This window comes from Hippocampus zosterae, chromosome 4 (assembly GCF_025434085.1).
Source record: "Hippocampus zosterae strain Florida chromosome 4, ASM2543408v3, whole genome shotgun sequence".
Lineage (NCBI taxonomy): Eukaryota > Metazoa > Chordata > Actinopteri > Syngnathiformes > Syngnathidae > Hippocampus > Hippocampus zosterae.
In genome coordinates, this window is record NC_067454.1 from 1,724,903 (window position 1) to 1,748,615 (window position 23,713).

At 46.3% G+C, this 23,713-nt stretch overlaps 1 long non-coding RNA gene across 1 annotated transcript; it reads right to left on the reverse strand.

The window, feature by feature from the left end:
• Positions 1 to 5,323: 5,323 nt before the first annotated feature.
• LOC127599123 (uncharacterized) lies at positions 5,324 to 20,331 on the reverse strand. Its single transcript, XR_007962004.1, has 3 exons — positions 20,288 to 20,331; positions 12,398 to 12,547; positions 5,324 to 5,491 (listed from the first exon to the last, which is right to left on the reverse strand). It is a non-coding gene; the product is annotated as an uncharacterized LOC127599123 (long non-coding RNA).
• Between the last annotated feature and the right edge of the window lie 3,382 nt (positions 20,332 to 23,713).

A 23,713-nucleotide genomic window follows, 5' to 3' on the forward strand; every position in this document is an offset into this window, starting at 1 on the left:
CTCTGGGTCTCCTCCCGGTGGGACATGACCGGAACACCTCACCGGGGAGGCGCTCAGGAGGCATCCGAATCAGATGCCCAAGCCACCTCATCTGGCTCCTCTCGATGTGGAGGAGAAGCGGCTCGACTCTGAGCCCCTCCCGGATGACCGAGCTTCTAACCTTATCTCTAAGGGAGAGCCCGGACACCCTGCGAAGAAAACTCATTTCAGCCGCTTGTATCCGGGATCTCGTTCTTTCGGTCACGACCCATAGCTCGTGACCATAGGTGAGGGTTGGGACGTAGATCGACCGGTAAATTGAGAGCTTCGCCTTTTGGCTCAGCTCCTTCTTCACCACGACAGACCGATACAACGTCCGCATCACAGCAGACGCTGCACCGATCCGCCTGTCGATCTCCCGCTCCCTCCTACCCCCACTCGTGAACAAGACCCCAAGATACTTGAACTCCTCCACTTGGGGTAAGATCTCCTCCCCGACCCGGAGGGGGCACTCCACCCTTTTCCGACTGAGGACCATGGTTTCAGATTTGGAGGTGCTGATTTTCATCCCAACCGCTTCACACTCGGCTGCGAAACGCTCCAGTGAGAGTTGGAGAGCCCCGTTTGAAGGAGCCAACAGCACCACATCATCTGCAAAAAGCAGGGATGAAATACTGAGGCCCCCAAAACGGACCCCCTCAACGCTTCGGCTGCGCCTAGAAATTCTGTCCATAAAGGTTATGAACAGAATCGGCGACAAAGGGCAGCCTTGGCGGAGTCCTACCTCCACTGGAAACGATTCCGACTTACTGCCGGCAATGCGAACCAAACTCTGACATCGGTGGTATAGTGACCGAACAGCCCGTATCAGGGGGTTCGGTACCCCATACCCACGAAGCACCCCCCACAGAACTCCCCGAGGGACACGGTCAAACGCCTTCTCCAAGTCCACAAAACACATGTAGACTGGTTGGGCGAATTCCCACATACCCTCAAGGACCCTGCTAAGGGTGTAGAGCTGGTCCACTGTTCCACGGCCGGGACGAAAACCACACTGCTCCTCCTCAATCTGAGGCTCGACTTCCTGATGGACCCTCCTCTCCAGCACCCCTGAATAGACCTTACCAGGGAGGCTGAGGAGTGTGAGAAAGCAGCAGTTGTGTCATATTGCACAAAGAAAAACAAAAATGTTCTTGTAATGGGCACAATGCAAACTGATGCATCTCTGAACACAAGAGAAGACATGAAGCCACAAATGATCCTGGATTACAATTCCACCAAAAGGGGATTTGACAATCTGACAGCACACATACAACTGCCAGGGCAATACTTTGTAGATAAAACACTGAAAATCTCAGAAAAAGTTAAATGAAAAAAAGAAGCGTGACATGGAAAAACTTTAACTAAACAGTTCTTAAATATACTTTTGGGATTAAAAATCTGTTGTCTGTCTCTTATCTGAATGTTTACATCATCTTAAACAAAGTTGTTACTGGTGTAACCTGTTTTTTGACTATTTTGTGTGGATTTTTACAGTGCGGGTCAAAATGACCCACAACAAAATCAATGTGATTTTTTTTTCAACATAATATGAGGGTTAAGTTTGCGATTCTCCTTCCGCCCCAATTTGCATCTTCTGATCTTATTATCACTGACAGCAAGAAAATGGTGAACACAAAGGAGGACCCCAAATATTTTCGTCTGTGTGTGCGAGTGTGTCAGCGAGTAGTTGATTCATGCCGCACTCCTTCCCCATTGAATGCTTCAGTTTGCCTGAGCCAGTCACTTGTTGAGAGGATTGGGGCTGATTTGGTCCCGCTGGCCACCCCCCCCAGACAACCGATGCGAGTTCCTGATTTGTGTTACAGTTTCAGTTCTGCAAAAAAAAATTGCAATGTGAACATTGGCTACCCAAAGCACCTGCAACCTTTCACAGCTGTGATTTGTGTCAAACGCTTTTAATTGAATAGAGTGCCATCGAAAAAAGGGTCTGGCCATGTTTCCTCTGTGAATTCCCGCTTCCTTCTTCCCTCCTCCGGACCAAAGGGGACCTTAGTTTATAAATATTTGTCTTTCATGGCGTGTCAGGTGCGAAGATTGAGTGGCGACGTGTCAATGTCATCCAGGAATGACTGCGGTCCTCCAAAGGATAACGGCTCCAGCTAATGGATGGAGGGAGAGCCGACATGCCGTCGCTGACTGAAAGTGACACGTATCCCCAACAGCCAATGAAAAGCGAAATGTGCCACGTCGTGCAGCAAAATTGTTGGGGCGGGCCAACATTTTTTTTGTGGGGTGGGGGTGATATGTTTTCGTGTTTTATAGGACACAGAAAAAAAAATGAATTGAGTTGAGTTGACTCAGTTTTAGTTTGTCAAATATTTGCTGTATGCAGATTTTTTTTTTGAATGGACTCATTATTATTTATTTCGTCAAGTGCTTGTCTGAAATAAAATCACCCGGATCGATCTACAACGAAGCGGATCCCGATGATTTTATTTCAGGGCAAAGTCTAAGCAAGATTTTTGAGCGTGTCTTGCGTCCGGCAAAAGATGAATCCTCATGAAATCGACATTCATGACCCCGCGGCTGCTTGCTTGAGGAGAGAACTTCATCATCGGCGAGTCTATTCTTAGACGAGTGCCTTCGTCCATTTTAGATTTGTTGACAAGTTGACATGGTCAGAATTCGATCTCATGCGCATGCTAATTGAGACGATTTATTATTTGTATTTTTTGCTTTTGATTGAATATATATGCTGGCAGGCTAATTATGTAAAACTTCAAGAGTTGTCTTTAATTTAACCCCCCCACACACCCCACCCTCAATGATTTTTTTTTAAACAAGTCAATTGTTTTTGTCTTGCTTGTCTTCCCAGAAATTGTAACTCATGTCACATTTTCCTAGTCAAACCGACGACGTTAGACGGCGGCCCGCCGCGTTCAATTATTTGACAATAGTCGGGAGGAAATTGCAACATCGTCTAATGTTGGCTGTTTACAATATTTCGAGTTAGTTAGTTCTGGAAATACTGTATCTCCCGTCTCGCAGATGATTGGAAGGCATCTTATGAGAAATGACAGCACAGATTTTATCTGTCGAACACGCTGTGTGGATCTCCAGGGTGTGAGCGGATGCAATGACATTGAGTCGATTGCACACGTTGACTAGAGTTTACCCAGTTTTTTTTTGGTCTGTGGAAAATGAAGAAAAAAAAAAGAGCGCTCATAAAATATTAAATGCACTCTGTTGTCGGCATTATCACCGTGGTTGATCATTTTAATCGCTCTCCCCGCCCACCCAAACCTTGTCATCTGTCATCATCGATCATAATCAATTTCGGGGTGGCTCCCGCTGACCTCGTCATCTGGTCTACTTGCTGCAGCCCTTTCGTATTTTTTTTTTCTCCTTAATTTAACACATTTCAACGGTGGAGATTCTCGACGCCTTTCACTTGTTGGTGCGTTTTGGCTGTGTTTTTTTTTTTTCAGCGTGAGGTGAACGTTCGGCATCGTGCAATATATGTGACGCTAGGTAAGCTAATCACGTTCACTTTGGCACCGTGCTGTTGTCACATTGTGTGCTCAACCTTTTTGCACACATCCGTGAGGACATGGCTATTCAGGTCGTGGGCTAGATGGAAAAAAAAAAGGGAAGAAGAAAAAAGAATGGGGATAAAAGGAACTTGACACACAGTTTTGTTTGATAGCGTTGCTGGCAAAAGGCGAAAACATCCGAGCGAGCGAGATTTTGATGCAAAGATGGAGTCATCACATTGGTGTGAGCCAGACAATATGCCAGATATCAATCTAATCAATTCATTTATTCTCCTAATTACACAGAAAATGGGCTGAATATGCTCAATTTTAGTCTACTTAAAAAAAAAAAGAACATTTGGGTCCAGATGATTTTATTTCGGGCGGCCCGGTAATCCAGTGGTTAGCACGTCGGCTTCACAGTGCAGAGGTACCGGGTTCGATTCCAGCTCCCGCCTCCCTGTGTGGAGTTTGCATGTTCTCCCCGGGCCTGCGTGGGTTTTCTCCGGGTGCTCCAGTTTCCTCCCACATTCCAAAAATATGCATGGCAGGCTGATTGAACACTCTAAATTGTCCCTAGGTGTGAGTGTGAGTGCAAATGGTTGTTCGTCTCTGTGTGCCCTGCGATTGGCTGGCAACCGATTCAGGGTGTCCCCCGCCTACTGCCCGGAGACAGCTGGGATAGGCTCCAGCACCCTCCGCGACCCTAATGAGGATCAAGCGGCTCGGAAGATGAATGAATGAATGAATGATTTTATTTCGTGCAACCACTTGATGAAATAAAGTTGAGACAATACGGCACAAATGTGGAGCTCATTATGGAAATGTCAATACTTCTGGTCAAGTGTTTCCTCTTAAATCAGCTGAATTTATTTTTGGGATTTATCGAGAATAAATTCGTTGTTCACAAATCTGCCTGTGTAGTTTGTGTTCTGTAATGTACACATGCAGACGTGCAAGGACAGATGTGAGAATATCATGGGGTGGCTATTGGTTCGTCCCTCAAATAGTCAGGATGCATACTACTATCTGTCCAACAACTGCTCAGATTTCATTGTATTTTTTTTTTCTGCCCGACTCCAACTGCGACCCACCAATTCCAAAACCCGAGAAAAAAAGTAAAGACAGACGGTCAAAATGGAGGCGAGACAGAATGGCCAATGTCATAAAGACACAAGGACAGAACGCAGAGCGGAACGATGAATGCGAGCGTGCCCAAAGAGGCGGCGGGTGTGCGAGTGCGTCAGGTCCGCATCGGTGGGTGTGGCAGGTGTGAAGGTGGGAGGCGGCTGACAGGTGCAGACAGACTCAAGAGGAGGGAGTTGGGGAACGACTTCAAAAGAGTCCAGGACACCAACTTTTTTTTGCAGAAAGCAACACGCGCTGCGTTTAAGGACAATCAATAAAACACAATGTCACAGAAGGAGGAAAAAAACTAACTAAATCCGGATGTGTGGGACGCCGTGTCGGTCCACTTCTTTGCAGGACTGTGACTGAATGTTGCAATCAGTACTCCCAAAGTGATATTACTGTGCTGTATTTCAAAAGGGGGGGCAACACTGATGCTCTTACCTACCATCTATTATAGTGGACTTAAATCAAGCAATTTGGAATTTCTCACCGTCAAGCTAACAGCCCCTGTTTGGACGCAGTGAGAAATCAGTTCCCTGTCAAATTTAAACAAGCAATAAAAGCAAATTGCTCTCCCAACGGCTCCTCGGCCAAAAAAGCCTCAGCTTGAACGACAACAAGCCGGTAGCGTTTGCAAGAGAAGCTAAACACGTCACGTGGCCGTAGATGTAATTCATTCAGTCATTCATTCATCTTCCGTACCGCTTGATCCTCACTAGGGTCGCGGGGGGTGCTGGAGCCTATCCCAGCTGTCTTTGGGCAGTAGGCGGGGGACACCCTGAACCGGTTGCCAGCCAATCGCAGGGCACACAGAGACGAACAACCATCCACGCTCACACTCACACCTAGGGACAATTTAGAGTGTTCAATCAGCCTGCCACGCATGTTTTTGGAATGTGGGAGGAAACCGGAGCACCCGGAGAAAACCCACGCAGGCCCGGGGAGAACATGCAAACTCCACACAGGGAGGCCGGAGCTGGAATCGAACCCGGCACCTCTGCACTGTGAAGCCAACGTGCTAACCACTGGACTACCGGGCCGCCCTCGTAGATGTAATCGATCTATTAAAATACCGTTTGTCACGCTAGTGATCCGTAATCAGCTCCATTTCGAAGGGCGTCATAGGCCAACCAGTGAAAGCCCGGCAGCGAAAGGCCGGAGGGGCTGGCGGCGGCTACGCTAGCAAATGCTAACAGTCAAAACACAGCAACATTGCGGGAAAACTGCGTCTGAAAAAATGCTCCAGCGTTGCACTCGCTATAACCAATAACTTTGTTTTTATATATCGAGTTTGTGGTCATGTGACTTTTTTTTAACTCTGGAGATCATCTCAGAAGTGGCTTTTGTGTATCATAAAGCAGTCATTTGTCCGAGAGGGTAGAGAAAAATAAAAAAGACGGCATTAAATGCTACGCATTTGGTATTTGAGTTTGTAAGACTCGCACGCAATCCCCCCCCCCAAAAAACACCCCCACCCAATTTGTTAAATGGTGATTGGACAAATTCAGTCACAGCGAAAGAACAAAGTGTGCAATTTCTCTCGATACATCTCAGAGGCAACCGATCGACACAAATACCACATTTCTCTTATTCATAAGTCAACAAGCCAAACCGTTGATTTTCAAAGCAAGCTTCTTGATTATGTCTTCATTTTTTTTTTTGAAGCACGGTTGATTTTCAAATGAGGTTGGGGAATTTGAGATGCAACGGGGAGCGCCGCGCTTGTCAAGGTTGCTCGGATGCACACATACTATATTTGCGGGCTGCGCTTAATGTGGCAAATGGCTTTTGATGCGCACTTTGATTTACATAACTTCGGAGGAGGGCTGCGGTAAAGGATTCCCTCAGCACCAAAGGACATGGAAGATATTGCGGCGTATTAATGACTGCCTCTTCTCGCCCGGTAAGGAATCAAAAGGAAATTTCAAGCAGGACACACAGAGAGGGTGAGGCAGGGCAGGGAGATCTGACAGATTTCGGCATCACATGCTGCCAGACGTACCGCTCGTGGTGGAAGTCCGTGGACCATCCGATCCATCTTCTGCGATGCTCTCCAGTACGCCTCGCTTCACATTGCGCCCGGACATCTTGTCCTTTTCAGTATAACGTCTCTGGCATTCCACCTGTGTGCACGCTGGGATTTTCGTGTCATTATTGGGACATGGACAAAAGCAGACCCAGCTCAGAACCAGTCCGAGGATCAATAAGGCACATTTACAGATCCGGACATTACAGAGCACCGTAGTGCAGCCAGACTTAATGAGCAGCGAGATAACGGCTTGTGTGTTTTCTTGCTTAGCCGTTTGAATCACCAGGGTGATTTATTTATATTGTCCCCATTAATATCAAACGTAAGTAATGAGGTGTGATTATCACGTGTACTTATCGTAATAATGATGAGAATCGCACAATAATAAAGAGGCAGCTCTGAGAGAGAAAGAGAGAGAGAGAAGGCTCGGCTTGCTTTTCAGGCACACTGGCACTCACTTGAACAACGACAGTACCTGTGAGCATTTGTTGCCTCCGTGGCGCAGTAAATCAGCTGTAGCGCCGAGGAAAATCTCGCAACAAAATGGCACCCACCGGAGCAGGGCTAACTCGAACTTTGCACATTTTATGATAATGATGGACTGCCGCTCTGCTGCAAACATAAACCAGACGCAAAGTGCGTTACAGCTGTCGGGATCAGGCAGTCCAGGATATACTGCGGCTGCTAAGTGTGGTTAAGTCTGCGGCCATTCGAATTGCACGTTTTCACTTGCATGAGCGCAGCCCGTGCCTCGTTGTCTCCAAATATTCACTGGCCAGTCGACAGGCAGATGTTCACTGCATGATACAAAGACCATCGATTAGATGTACAGTCTACCTTTTCTGATATTGTTTTTGTCAAGGCAGAATTCCTCCATCCATTCTGTAATGCGCTTTTCCTGTTCACGGTCGCAAAGGGCCATATACTACCCCTGTGGTGTTCCGCAAGGATCCATTCTTGGACCACTTTTTTTTCCCCTTCATATCTGATGCCTCCTAACTCAGATTATGGAGCATCACGACAACTCTCACCATACTTATGCGGATGACTCTCCATTTCTTTGTACATTAGCTGAGGCAACCGCTACGCTATGTTAGTTAATCTTTCCATCCATCCATTTATTTGAATCCGCTTATCCTCACAAAAGGGTCGCGGTCACGCTGGAGCCTATCGCAGCTGTCTTTGGGGAGTAGGCAGGGTACACCCCGAACTGGTTGCCAGCCAATCGCAGGGCACACAGAGACGAACAATCATTCGCGCTCACACTCGCACTCAGTGACAATTTTGAGTGTTCTGTGCATGTTTTCGGATCGTGGGAGGAAACTGGATTACCTGGAGAAAACCTACGCGGGCACGAGGAGAACATGCAAACGCCACGCAGGAATTCCGTGGCTGGAATCCAAGTCTGCACCTCGATATTGTGAGGCAGACGTGCTAACCAATCGCCCACCGGGACGCCTAATGTTAGTTCATTAGTACATATTGAGCCGAAACAACTTTCCTGTCAGAATGCCACAATTAATTAATTTGACCTGAGGCAAACCTCCCATGAAATGAGACAGTTTTCTGTTTTCTCTCTGTCGATAGGCTTGTATTTGCAGTGAAACGATAACATTTTCAATTATATAGCAACAAGTCTTTCTAGGCGATGTCAGAGACCGCACTGAAATCTTGGACCGTCGCTACGATTGCATCTGTTTACAATTTTTCGGATTTGATTCTTGTCAGTCATCAGCTATTTGCCGCGGCGTAATCCAATCCCAGAAGAGCTCATTTTGACTTGGCTTTCTGTTCCTTCCAACGGAGCTTATCGAACTGAAACTGAATTAGTTGACAAAGCGATCCATGATTTGAACCGGAGAAAGAATCAAAGGCAGGAGTGGAAGGATATCAAAGCACCCAGAACGGTGTCAAAGCTAAAGGGATTATTCCGTTTATTCATGGCATGTTGTCTTTTTTACGACCAAATTTGGTTTTTGTTTTTTCTGCGACTGAAAACCCAGAGGTCTAAATTTGCTAATAAGGATTGAATTTAACAAGTAGCTCAGCGTCAAAGCAACACGAGGGCTGTTGGGCGGCGTCGGACGAACCGCTCTCTCCATCTTGTCAATCAATAGACCTCTGCTGTGCTTTTTCTGTGCATGCCTTCCTTGGGATGCCAATTCACAGTCCGGTTTTGGTGTTCTCGCGTCGACTAACTCGTATCGTGGCATGAGCAGTTGCTCAGGAGGAGACTGAGCGAACATCAGGCACAGAAAAAAAAAATGATTCTGTTAATTAATGGCGTAATTAAAGTTTTGTCATTGATGTGCCACTCGCTGACAGGGATGGATGGGGTACTTGGTGCTACACGAGGCATTAGCGCGTCGATAATGAATGGCAGCTATTAGCGGCACGTTCGGGTGGTGACGGGGCCACCTGCAAGGGCTCGGCTTCCCCACCTCGCCGTGCTCTCTTCCCTCCCCAATCCCTTTTATCTGTTGCCAACACTTTGCTTCACCCGTTCTTAAACCTAGCCCACATTTAGCATGCTCCTAATTTCACTCTGTTTCTCATTGGCGCTGATAAAAGCTCGACCGCGCCGCTCCGAACGGTTGAAATAAATGTCGACTAATTCGAGCGGAAAATCGTTTCGCCGGAATATTTTTGTTGGTGCTCGTTATTGTGTCCCCTACTTTTGCATTCGTGACTTTAAGTGGCTGTAAATGGCCTCATTGCATTAAGGAAGAGTCCACGTGGAAATGGGACTTTTCGACGATTGTGTTTGAGCCGGATGTGGACATCGCGGGCATCTTCGGGCGTTGGCGCAAATTGTCTTGCGTGCTCATTCAAAAGAATGCTCCGTGCTCAAAAGCAAGACGTTAAAGTTCATTCATTCATTCATTCATCTTCCAAACCGCTAAATCGATGCTAATGCTAATGCTAATTCATTCATTTTCCGAGCCGCTTGATCCTCACTAGGGTCGCGGGGGGTGCTGGAGCCTATCCCAGCTGTCTTCGGGCAGTAGGCGGGGGACACCCTGAATCGATTGCCAGCCAATCGCAGGGCACACAGAAACGAACAACCATTCGCACTCACACTCACACCTAGGGACAATTTAGAGTGTTCAATCAGCCTGCCACGCATGTTTTTGGAATGTGGGAGGAAACCGGAGCACCCGGAGAAAACCCACGCAGGCCCGGGGAGAACATGCAAACTCCACACAGGGAGGCCGGAGCTGGAATCGAACCCGGTACCTCTGCACTGTGAAGCCGACGTGCTAACCACTGGACTACCGGGCCGCCGACGTTAAAGTGATTTTATTTTTATTTTTTTTTCTCAATGCATATGCTGCCTGTGAGTATGTTGTTACTCACAAGCGAGATGAGAGCTTAAAAATCAACATCAATGGTTCAGCCTTTAATTATTAAAGCCAAAAGGATGGCATGTAATATTAAACTATCTTCAGGCAATCTACAGTTTGTGGTGTAGGAGGATGGTGACGATGGTGGCGCAGGGGAGATTGCCAGTTTAAAATAAAATTTTAAAAAAGTTGGATCGAATGAGGTTTGAGTTTTGACATCACCGTCAGCAATAACAACCAAAAGTGGCCTTTCTCTATTGACGAATAGAGTCGCACAAATGTTTGCGTAGCTCGACAAATGCTGACACTGTATAGTCACACTGGCTTTACTGCCGCGTGATTTTTATTTTTTTTGTCTGCCTCGCATGAGCTGCATTTGCGAGGGCATTTGGACGAAATGAAAATGCAGCTTGAAAGAACTGCGGCTACATTTGAAGAGGAGTCTGCGTCTCTCGGAACAAGATTATAAATTCAACGTAGATGGAATCAACCGCATCAAAGGAAAGCGTGCTGAAATGAATCACGTTCAATAAAGATACAGTTTGATTTCCGGTTTCATACTCCATTTACGAGTTAGCCACTGCTCACACACCCATGTCGTCACATCTCCTCATGCATAAGTCACTCCATTTCCTCTTTTTAGTAAGTCCACATGTTTTCTTGTTGAGAGCTCAAGACTCATAAAATATTTTGTCGGGCACAAATAAGTGCGCCAATCGACCCATTCTTCACAAATATAACAAGCAAAGGGCAAGATTGGCTCAGTCCGGTGAACACAATCTTCTCAGCAGGAATAATAACGATCAGTTTGGAAATAGATGGACTTCACACAACCTGGTCCCGAAACGAGCAAACACTGCTCAATAGATCCTCGTAAGTGACACGCTGTGTACTAATTTGTCTGGTTGCATGATTTTACAATCGCCTGCCAATATTTTACATCGCTGCCTTGCTATTGGCTGACGACGAGTCCAGCGTGTGACCCGCCGCTTTTCCCCCCAACACCCACAAGCCGTGAAGGACGAGCATTAAGTTCACGTCCGGATTCTTGCCATAAGAGCAAACGTTGACAAAAACAAACACTATATTGTTTTATTCTCCATGGAAGAAGGAGACAAATAGTGTTGTTCTATCGTAATTTAAACTCTTCTTGCCTGGCCTTGAAGAAGACCGGCCAATCTCTGAAATTAATCGCTTCATCTCGGTATCATCAGGGAGATTAAATCGGTTACATTGCAGCGCTGCTGATTTTCTTATCGCAGTCTGGCAGGGGGAAACGTGCATGCTATGCGGCCTGTTTGTCAACACGCACAAACATCTTTTATGGTCAGCGAGACAAGGTTACCTCCTGTTTGGGATTGATCACAAGTTCAATTGCTGTGTGACCTTTTCGCTGAAATCTTATTCCCCTCAAATAAGCAACTCGCTCAATTGTCACATTCTTTGACTGACATAAGCTGCACGAAAGCATGTTGACCCTTTCAGGAAGTCAAACCTCTTGTATGAATTATTTTGTCAATAAGGCCCGTTTCTTGGCAAAAAGAAAATAAAGAGAGGACAAAAAAAAATCTTCATGGTTAGTACAATACAAAAGACTTTTCGAGTTCCTCTAAAGGTCTGATTCGTTGCAGTCAGGGAAGTACTGGGACCAAAACTCGGCCCAGGAATTTTCGCTAAAGGAGACCAAAAAATACATACATCCATTGGTTTGTGAAGCACATTTGAAGCTTTATTTTCCCATCACCATATTTGCATTGAGTGGGAGAATTGTGTGTGTGTGTGTGTGTGTTTGTGTGTTTCTGTGTGTGTGTGAGTGAGACGTGGAGGGGGTGGGCGCTGTGGATGCCAATAGTGACGTCAAATAGGTGAGATGATGATGATTCATGCAATGAATTGATTTCAACAATAACTCAAGAGGGTGTCTTATTATGAATGAAATTCAGTGACGTGCACCGCCCACATCATTGAATCCGTCATCATACGCCTCAATGAAATACGGACACCTAAATCCTGTCAGAATACCTGTGCTGCTGCTAAACAAACCTGCCTTAGAGAAGTCAAAAAACATGTCGACTTTTTGCGACTAAAATTGCAAATGTGCTGGGGGCGGGTGGCAAACAGGCCGAATTAGACCATTGGCCCTGGCACGAAAATGACAATTTTTACACTGAGTGTTGACTACTTTCATTCATTCATTCATTCATTCATTCATTCATTCATTCATTTATCTTCCGAGCCGCTTGATCCTCACTAGGGTCGGGGGGTGCTGGAGCCTATCCCAGCTGTCTTCGGGCAGTAGGCGGGGGACACCCTGAATCGGTTGCCAGCCAATCGCAGGGCACACAGAAATGAACAACCATTCGCACTCACACTCACACCTAGGGACAATTTAGAGTGTTCAATCAGCCTGCCATGCATGTTTTTGGAACGTGGGAGGAAACCGGAGCACCCGGAGAAAACCCACGCAGGCCCGGGGAGAACATGCAAACTCCACACAGGGAGGCCGGAGCTGGAATCGAACCCGGTACCTCTGCACTGTGAAGCCGACGCGCTAACCACTTGGCTCGCGGGCTGCCCTGTTGACTACTTTCTGTTGCCAAATTGTCAGATGACTTGGGGGCGAGGCAACTCCATGTCCAAAAATGCCCAAATCGGCGCAGTGCAGCCTCAAAGACGCAAGAATTGTGCTGGCGCGAAAATGACGTTTTTGCGCCGAGCGCACATGCACCATTCTACCGCACACGGGCCCTCGAAGTTTGATTTGAACTTTTTTTTTTTTTTTTAACGCGTGTGTTCCTGTTCCGAATATTAGAACGTGCAATGAAGTCAACTCAGGTTTCAGCCTTTCCTCCTCTTAATATTCATGTAATCAATGAGTGAGTAGTTTTGGAGTTGTTTTATGATATGGCCTTTCTCCTTTTTACTGCTGTACGGCAGTGAGAATGTCATCACTTTAAAGTATTTCCTGTGCAGTCAGTGAATATTTCATGATGATGCGGTGGATAGAATTGGAATTTTAATTGTTTCTAATGGGAATACGGTTGTATCACTGTATACCATCAAAACAGGATCTGCAGATTTGAAATGTGATGTAATGTGATTCCTGATCAATACGGTGTTCAATGACACGCATTGGCTTTACTTGCCAACGACACATTCGGATGCATGCTAGACGGGGCCAAAGCTGTTCAAAATTTAATCACTCTGATGGGGGGGTGGAAGCGGTGGAAAGTCGGATGAAGCGGAATGCGCAAAGCGAGGGAAGACGGGGGCTTGGGGGGGGGGGGGGGTGCGAGACGCCGAAATGGGAGAGAAGCTATATCAGTCTGATCAGTCAGGCGTTCTCCTCCAATCTCCTGAAAAAGCAGGTAGTACTGCACAAGGTGAAACGATGTGTATCAAAACCTCATGAAGATCGATGGCTTCCTTCCCTGTCAGCTTTGAGTGAGACAAAGGAGAATGAACTTGCGCACTAGAGTAAATGAAAAAAAAAAAAAAATATATATATATATATATATATATATATTATTTTTATTTTTAATATATATTTTTTTTTTTCATTCATTCATTAATTCATCTTCCGTACCGCTTGATCCTCACTAGGGTCGCGGGGGGTGCTGGAACCCATCCCAGCAGTCTCTGGGCAGTAGGCGGGGGACACCCTGAATCGGTTGCCAGCCAATCGCAGGGCACACAGAGACGAACAACCATCCACGCTCACACTCACGCCTAGGGACAATTTAGAGTGTTCAATCAGCCTGCCATGCATATTTTTGGAATGTGGGAGGAAACCGGAGCACCCGGAGAAAACCCACGCAGGCCCGGGGAGAACATGCAAACTCCACACAGGGAGGCCGCAGCTGGAATTGAACCCGGTACCTCTGCACTGTGAAGCCGACGTGCTAACAACCGGACTACCGGGCCGCCCTTATATATTTTTAATATATATATATATATTTAATAATATATATATTATTTTTTTTAAATATATATATATATATATATATATATATATATATATATATATATATATATATATATATATATATTAATATATATATATATACACTTAATAATATATATATATATATTATATATATATTATTTTTTTAAATATATATACATATATACATACATACATATATATATATATATATATATATATACATATATATATTCATTCATTCATTCATCTTCCGAGCCGCTTGATATACATATATATATATACATATATATATACATATATATATATATTTCATTTATTTTAGTGCAAAAGTTCATTCTCCTTTGTCTCACTCAAAGCTGACAGGGAAGGAATATATATATATATATATATATATATATAAAACTCACCAATGTGGTAACTGCGAGGAAACAGGGTAAAGTGACGGCTATTAAAAGTACAAGGCCAAAAGGAGACCCTCCCCTCCCCCCATTAGCCTATTAACTCTGTGTCAGGAGAGGTGGTAAACAAGTTCCCGAGAAAATGATATAAGGATATAATCAGTATCTGCGGAATCTCCGGCCAGGTGCGTTTATATGCACAGCGCTCAGGCAAACAGCGCAGCGGCAGGTGATAGCAGCTTAGCAAGGCCTTCAGACGGGCAGGTCATGTATTGGTTGAACAAACACACTCGGGCTACGCGCGAGACGCCATTTCCATTTTGATTCCAACTCTGCAATAGTGCCACATTGGCTCAGCAATCCCCCTCCCTCCCACAGCAGGTTCAAGCAAATGCTTGAACCTCCAAAGGACGGCTGATTGTCTTTGTTTTGTGATCATCATTGTCAGAAATCAGCCTGCGATGGAGGCGTTTTCACTGTGGGAAGCTCATTTTGTACACGTGTGAAATGATTTGTGGCAAATGCATTCCAGAGGAGGAGGAACATTTTAGTCTGTGGGTAAATACAGAAGAATGCATGCAGTCATTGGCCGCGTCGTCCCCTGTGAATTAGGCTGGCAATTCGAACGCGTGTGATTTAAGCGAGAGGGTCTTTTGTTTTTTTTTGTGCGACAACTGCCACTGATGGGCCTTCCGACTCTTGTGTCGATGCACACGTTGTTCATTGACCAGCTTCTTCTATCCACCGCTTCAAATCTAAACCTCAACACCTGACCCGCTTTTACGCTACACTCCAGAATGATTGCGCCAGTGAGGTTAATTCCTTTAATTAATTTTGCTCTGACCGAAAAATAAAAAATTGATATGAGACAAGAGGTCAACAGACGACTGCCTGCATCTGATCCACATGATAGCAAATAGCATCACTTGCATGGTGTAACAAATTTAATGTTTTGAGTGAAGACTTATGTACAGTATACAGTCAGGCCCCTTTTCAGCAAACCCCGTTTACAACGTTTTACGTTCACACTACAAAGTCCGATATCAGGTCATTAATTTTCCATTTGCCGATTTGACTGACGACAAACACCTTTCTAATGTCAACTTCATGATAGCGACAATATTTCTCCCACAAAACAGTGAAAAGGGATTCGTTACAACGGACCGTGAGAAGCTAGCGCACTGCCGCCGCGACTTTGCTTCTGAAAGAAAATGTACAGCGCGAGATTCCCCTTCGTTGCTTCTCAACACTCCCGATCGGCTCTGTACATTGTTGTACTTCCAGCCGTAACTCACGGAGGCACGGGCGTGCTCTGAAAACTCGTCTGCTATACGCAAGCAAAATCTCACTGAAATTGTCTCTCACTTTGGAAAAGGAGTCGTCTCCCGGACCAAGCTGAGCTGAGACTACAAATTGCCAGTCGACGATTTCGACAATCATCCGTCATGGCAACCACGTCGTGGCGGAGTTTGTGGCCAACAGAGTGAAAAATGATCGTAAACGGCTTGGGGGTGCGGCACATCCTGAACTGCAGAAGAGGCACTTTTCATTGGATGACGGAATGTTTTCTTTGTACTCTCAATATATATTTATAATTCACATGTTTATACTGTGGGCGGCCCGGTAGTCCAGTGGTTAGCACGTCGGCTTCACAGTGCGGAGGTGCCGGGTTCGATTCCAGCTCCGGCCTCCCTGTGTGGAGTTTGCATGTTCTCCCCGGTCCTGCGTGGGTTTTCTCCGGGTGCTCCGGTTTCCTCCCACATTCCAAAAACATGCATGGCAGGCTGATTGAACACTCTGAATTGTCCCTAGGTGTGTGTGTGAGCGTGGATGGTTGTTCGTCTCTGTGTGCCCTGCGATTGGCTGGCAACCGATTCAGGGTGTCCCCCGCCTACTGCCCGGAGACAACTGGGATAGGCTCCAGCACCCCCCGCGACCCTAGTGAGGATCAAGCGGTTAGGAAGATGAATGAATGTTTATACTGTATTACATGTTCATGTTCTATAAATACTCACACTGTATTTCACATCACAGTTGTCGGCCATTTTATTGGAAACGGTTACAAGGAACTACCATTTTAACGTGCAGATTCGTGATGTCGCGATTCCATTCAAATATGACAGTTCCTTCCTATTCCCAAATATGGAGGGAGGGTCGTTTGCCGGAAGTGGAGGTCAAGACCAGAAAAAAACAGGTCATGCAAGCCACACGTGCACGTTCGACATATGGTAGCATAATGGTTAGCTTAGCTTAGCTTTTCTTAATTTCTTAATTCTTGATTTTGTGTGTGAGGGGAGAGGGAAGATATTTGGCTGTTCAGTTTTATGCTCGAAACAGTCGGCCAAAGCAAGATTGTGAAAGCAAACACTTCTCTAGTTCCAAATTGCTTATCAAAATAAATCCCAACCAATACCGAGAACAATCTCATTTCATGGTGCGCTGTGTTTAGCCTCTCAAGATGTTTGACCTGTGATGGAAAAAAAAAAAAAAAAAAAAATCAAATTTAATTTGCGGCTGAGCGATCCAAAACACCGAGTTAAGCCTTCAATAGATGGAAAATCACAGCTGGGGCACAGGCGTGCGATTTGTTGGGAGAGCCGTGTATGTTTAAGGGGCTTTACGCTGATCTCCGCTCAAACACAAACAACGGTGCGGCTCAAACGCAAATGTGTTTAATTACAGCACGCGAGTCCCATAGTTACGCTGCACGCTCACACTTTATGCAAATGTAACAAACGAACAAAAAATATGAGCATCGATTTGATCGACCCATCTTACATGCTTCAAGTTGGTGGCAAGACTGAAAATTCCAAACGATACATTTCTTAATGGTAACGTCACTTCGGTGAGACAAGTCCTCTAATCGCGGCAGCCCCTGGTGGCCCGAGCGGGCGACTGCACGAGCAAAAATCATATCTGAATGGATGGCCATGCCATTGGGAGACTTTCCCACCGCTCACAGGTGGGGAGACACACGGAGCAGGCAGGCGGGCGGGCATCAGGAACAGACACAAAGAAACAGACACACAGGGAGACCAAAGAAAGAACGCGAGGCAGCGGAACGGTGACAAAAGGGGCCTTTGATTATCCACACGATTTTGTCCGAATCATGAGCGGCCAGTTCGGCGGCTCTTCAATCCATGATGGCCCCTTGCCAGCGCGAGTACTGATGAGTCACCATACTGCCCTTCTTCACAAGTGGATCCAATCGCAATATCCAGTTCTTCAGAGCAGGCTCGGTCGGTCGTTCTCACCGGGAACTCTGCCTTTCACACGCTGACACCAACTCGCCCGCTAACAAATTCGAGTTTTAAGTTGCTCTTGTTTCTCACCCGCCAAAGACCGAGCAAAATAAAAGTTGGAAAAAAGCACAGGGATGAGTCATCTTACGTGCTTTCAGCACATGGCACTGCGCAAGGGTTCCAATATAATTAGAGGGGGCTTCGAAAGTCGAGCCGCTTCTCCTCCATATCGAGAGGAGCCAGATGAGGTGGCTTGGGCATCTGATTCGGATGCCTCCTGAGCGCCTCCCCGGTGAGGTGTTCCGGTCATGTCCCACCGGGAGGAGACCCCGAGGAAGACCCAGGACACGCTGGAGAGACTATGTCACCCAGCTTGCCTGGGAACGACTCGGGATCCTCCGGGGAGAGCTGGACAAAGTAGCTAGGGAGAGGGAAGTCTGGGCTTCCCTGCTTAAGCTGTTGGCCCCGCGACCCGGCCCCGGATAAGCGGTAGATGATGGATGGATGGATGGATGGATGGATGGATGGATGGATGGATGGATGCATGGATGGGGCTTCGAAAGCTCTGGCCGGGAAATGAAGCCTACCCGGAAGACATTTCATGCGCTACTCCTCGAGAGTATTTTTCTCATTGCATCCACCGAAGTGGAAGTGTGACAAAAATGTGAATCTCGATCGCGATGATAATGATCTCCTATTTCTATCGCGCGAGGTTGCAAATGTTCGATGAGTTGCAGGGCTTCGCGTTAGGGTAAGATCATTAAGGCGGATGATCAGGAACTACAAAAACAAACACGCCTGCCCACCTGCTCGGGATTGAGGATGCGAGCGTTACTTACAATAACTGTCTCGGATGAGACATGATGCAGCTGAACAAGCAGCGGTAATCAGCTTCTTATCAAGGTGAGTGAATAATTTCCACGGACCTGTCAGGATCCCTCGCGTTATTTACCGTTTGCTCATTTAGTCGTGACAGTGTTGGCAGATACAACACCGAAAGGAAGGAAGCCATATCGATGCCTCAATGCGCCCAGTCATGATCAGAATTGATCATTAGACAAGATGACAAGGACCTCAATGTGCCGGCACTGCTTGATGGCCAACTTTTATCCGGCTTTTTCAGGTGTATCGGAAACGGACACGGACGAACGTGGGCCCGGCTGCAGAGAAGAATCTCATAGCCCGGCTGGCTGCCTATCGATTTCTAATATCACACCACAGTATTTGTGGATTACAGGAAATACCTATTTGCTTATTGCACAAAACATGCCGATCGTTGTCAGGCACGACAAACAGAATGATATCGATCGCTTCTGCCACCGAGTTAGCTGTGCCCTGCGCCGAGCACATTTTTAGCTGTTATGATTATGAACCCAAAGTATGTCCAAAGTGAGCTGATTGCAATGTGAACAAGGTGTTGAATTGCGTCGCACTACGTGATCAGGCGTGGTTGCGTTTGAATCGTTCGTAGCCAAAAAAAAATGGTGCTCTGTCGCCCATTCTAGCACCATCAGCCCAAGTGAACTTTTGTCAGCGGCGTGTCGGCGACAGCCAATCCGAGTTGAGAATGTGGCTACATGCAGCCAAAAATAGTTACGAAAATAGACACACACACAGAGACAGAACGTGGTGAAATAGGAAAAATGCGGGACAATATCATTGCCGCTCACACTCACAACTAAGGACAATTTAGAATGTTCAATCAGTCTGCCATACATGTTTGTGGAATGTGGAGCACCCGGAGAAAACCCACACAGGGGAGAACATGCAAACGCCACACAGGAAACCTGGAGCTGGAATTGAACCCGGAACCTCTGCACTGTGAAGTTTACGTGCTAACCACTCGACAACCTACCGGGCCGCCCTGGTGGAGTATCTTGGACTAAATTGTTTACACCCGTGGAACCGTCAACCGTCATTTAGCAGCATACACAACGACCGGACACCATGTTGACTGACAGAGCCCCTCCTCCTGTTGTCCCCCCCCCCCGCCCCCCCCCTGAACAGACACATGCAGGACAAGCATCGCGTCGCATTATTTCACGTTTGGTGTGTACGCAACATGACTATCTGGTGATGGAATAAAGATGAAGGGGGAGATATTATCCATACACGCTGTTTGGCATTCATAAATTGACCTGTTTGCAGATTTTTTTTTTCGTCACAAAAAAGACATGCAGTACCTGTTTGTGATCTTCTGAAAACTATTCCAACAACAAAAACAAAACATCTGAAAATTGTGATTTTATTTTGCGCCAAAATATTGTCTACGGGATGTATGGTAATCGTTTTGTATTGTTATTATTATAGGTTTTTCATTTTATTATTTCTCGTACGAAAAGTCATTGTTGATTCTGATTTCATTCATTCATTCATTCATCTTCCGTACCGCTTGATTCTTACTAGGGTCGCGGGGGGTGCTGGAGCCCATCCCAGCCGTCTCCGGGCAGTAGGCGGGGGACACCCCGAATCGGTTGCCAGCCAATCGCAGGGCACGCATAGACGAACAACCATTTGCACTCACACTCACACCTAGGGACAATTTAGAGTGTCCAATCAGCCTGCCACGCATGTTTTTGGAATGTGGGAGGAAACCGGAGCACCCGGAGAAAACCCACGCAGGCCCGGGGAGAACATGCAAACTCCACACAGGGAGGCCGGAGCTGGAATCGAACCCGGTACCTCTGCACTGTGAAGCCGACGTGCTAACCACTGGACTACCGGGCTCTGCGATTCTGATTTCGATGCCGATATATATTTTTTGATGAGTGGCTTGTATGAAGAGATTAAAAACCCACAGTTTTTTTATTTTTTAATTTTCCATGTACGTTTTACTGGATGGTGTAAACTTAGTTTGATGAGGGAAATGAACAATTTATTGGTCAACACTTGTGGTGATTTTGCTGATGTTGGAAGTTACACAACATTGGCTGTAATAGACAAAAAGATCCTCAATTAGTCAGGAGAAGACTCATTAGGAAAGCATTAGAGTTACACGTCCCCGAGAATCCCTGAGGTGCACTCTCAGATAATAACATGCAAGAATCATTTTAAAATGCAAAACTCCACACCTGTGTTTCCCAATCAAGACAGCGCAACCAGCTGCAACTTCTCAAATCGGGTTTCCTGGAGTTGTTTTTCGGAATTTGCCCACTTCCATTAAAATCGAGAAATTCACACGTCCCACCTTTGTTTAAATCAGGGCTCAACGAGGGCGGCCCGGTAGTCCAGTGGTTAGCACGTCGGCTTCACAGTGCAGAGGTACCGGGTTCGATTCCAGCTCCGGCCTCCCTGTGTGGAGTTTGCATGTTCTCCCCGTGGGTTTTCTCCGGGTGCTCCGGTTTCCTCCCACATTCCAAAAATATGCATGGCAGGCTGATTGAACACTCTAAAATTGTCCCTAGGTGTGAGTGTGAGCGTGGATGGTTGTTCGTCTATGTGTGCCCTGCGATTGGCTGGCAACCGATTCAGAGTGTCCCCCGCCTACTGCCCGAAGACAGCTGGGATAGGCTCCAGCACCCCCGCGACCCTAGTGAGGATCAAGCGGCTCGGAAGATGAATGAATGAATGAGGGCTCAACGACTCCAGTCCTCGAGGGCCTCAATCTTCCATGTTTTCGATGTTTCAATCTTCGAACACACTTGAGCCAAGTGATCAGGATGCTTATCAGGCTCCTGCAGAGCTTGCTGACGAGCCGATCATTTAAATCAGTTGTGGTGATGGAAGGAAACCAACGAAAACATGCAGGATAGTCGATGACCTCCGATAATTCAAAACGTGGTGCGTTTCTCTTTGGAAATTGTGTTTCTAGTTGGAAAATACGTACATATTTTTCAAACCATGGCAATATTTGCAATAAATTCCTGATATATATATTTTTTAAATATATAATCATCTTTTAGAATCTTACGAGTTCACAAGGTCAAAATTCGACTGTTCATACAGCAGGAGTTTCTATCAGCCGCCCCAGCAGTGCGCAAGTTCACCGTCTAACACACGGCTCCTGTCTTGCATATTCATAAGTAAATAGAATAGAAAGAAACGCTTGACCTTTTTCAACGGATGGTTTGGAAAATAACGTGTAACCATGTGATATCCCGCAAAAATGTAGCCCAAGCCCAAACACCCGGCCGGCATTAAAAGAACAGGCCTTTTGAATTTCTTACAGCGAAAACAAAAAGAAGAGTAAAGCTTCTCAAAATGTTCAAGTCTGTACATTGTGAATTAGTCAGTGAGTCCCGTTGGCATTCTCCAGGTTGCTACTGATGGGAAAATGAAGCTTCAAGAAGCTACATGAACCAGTTGGTGAATTATTTTCAAATGCACCATTGGTTTAAAGAAAGGCGTTTACGAAATGCCAACGGCAGCGCACTCTTTCGCGCTAGAACGAACAGAGAGGGCCATCGAGTCGGCTCGATAAACACGACGGGTTCATGAAGCATCTTGAAGCTTCATTTTCCCGTCACTAACTGACCCTCAAGTTGAAAGTTGAAGAGCTGGTAAACGTTCACTTTGCCAAAACAATGAGAATCCCACCAAATGATTGTTTCGGGCATGCCTACTAGTTCATTCATTCATTCATTCATTCATTCATTCATTCATTCATTCATTCATTCATTCATTCATCTTCTGAGCCGGTTGATCCTCACTAGGGTCGCGGGGGGTGCTGGAGCCTATCCCAGCTGTCTTCGGGCAGTAGGCGGGGGACACCCTGAATCGGTTGCCAGCCAATCGCAGGGCACACAGAGACGAACAACCATCCACGCTCACACTCACACCGAGGGACAATTTAGAGTGTTCAATCAGCCTGCCACGCATGTTTTTGGAATGTGGGAGGAAACCGGAGCACCCGGAGAAAACCCACGCAGGCCCGGGGAGAACATGCAAACTCCACACAGGGAGGCCGGAGCTGGAATCGAACCCGGCACTAAATGAAGCAGCATCGTAATTATCCAGGCATCAACTAAGTGGATTTAGGCTACTACAGTGAAAAGTTTTAAGTGAGTGCGATGCCTGATTGGTATTCAAGATCCGCTGCGTGTGTGATGCCAATTATCCAGTGGGTCATTACTGCTCTTGTGAGAGGGGCTCAAAGGCAAAAAAGGCTGAGGTTTTCATCAGCGGTTGCAGCGACTCTTCACCAGTTTGAATCTGTTACGATTGTTGCGCTAAAACAAAAGAGTCGCAGAGAATCAACGGAAATCGCGTCCAAGCAAATAATCTCATTTAATTGCCGTCAGGGAAAACCAACGATTCTGAAGAAGCCTCTCACGCTTCCTGCACTGAGATGCCATCAGAAAGTAAGGAATAACCACATGTTCCAATAGTAACAATACATTTTCAGAGGGGGTTGGGGGGGGGGGGGTTCATTGATAACACACATGCTTGGGATGCACGCTGTCAATTAGAAAGTTGGTCCACCGGGTTATTAGCATTTTCTGGCAGCAGCTCTGGTGTTGTGGAAATACATTAATTACCGCCTTGACCTTTTGCTTTTATGTGCGTGAAAGGGAACCATGTTTGTTTTCCTGTATTATTCATGCAAGCCAATTCAACAGCACGAGAAAGTCAATAAATCAGTGTGAGAATCAAATGAAAGGGGGAGCAGCGCGATTGACTGTATGGGCTGACATTGGCTGTATGGGGAATTTGAAGACCTCGGCTTTGGACGCTTTCCCCGAGGCTCTCTGTCTACAGCGTGAGGGTTGTAGGAAGCGCACCTCGGCTCCTAGAACATATATTAGCATACTGCATTATTCATCATCTGTCAGCGGCTTGACTGGCAGCGGCATTAGCTGCAGCCATCGTTCAAGCCACTAAATAGGGAGATAACAAACCTGCGAAACACTGTCGATTTGGCGGGAGAAAGCTCCCGGGACCCGGCGGGTTATGTGAAAGATCATTTCATTTGAAAGCAGTCTGCATGAGACTGCTGAGCTCATTTTAAGATTCTCGTTGTGCGACGAATACAACTTAAGAATTGAGACCGATCTTTATTTCACTGTATGGTGAAATCTAAGGGCGGCCCGGTAGTCCAGTGGTTAGCACGTCGGCTTCACAGTGCAGAGGTACCGGGTTCGATTCCAGCTCTGGCCTCCCTGTGTGGAG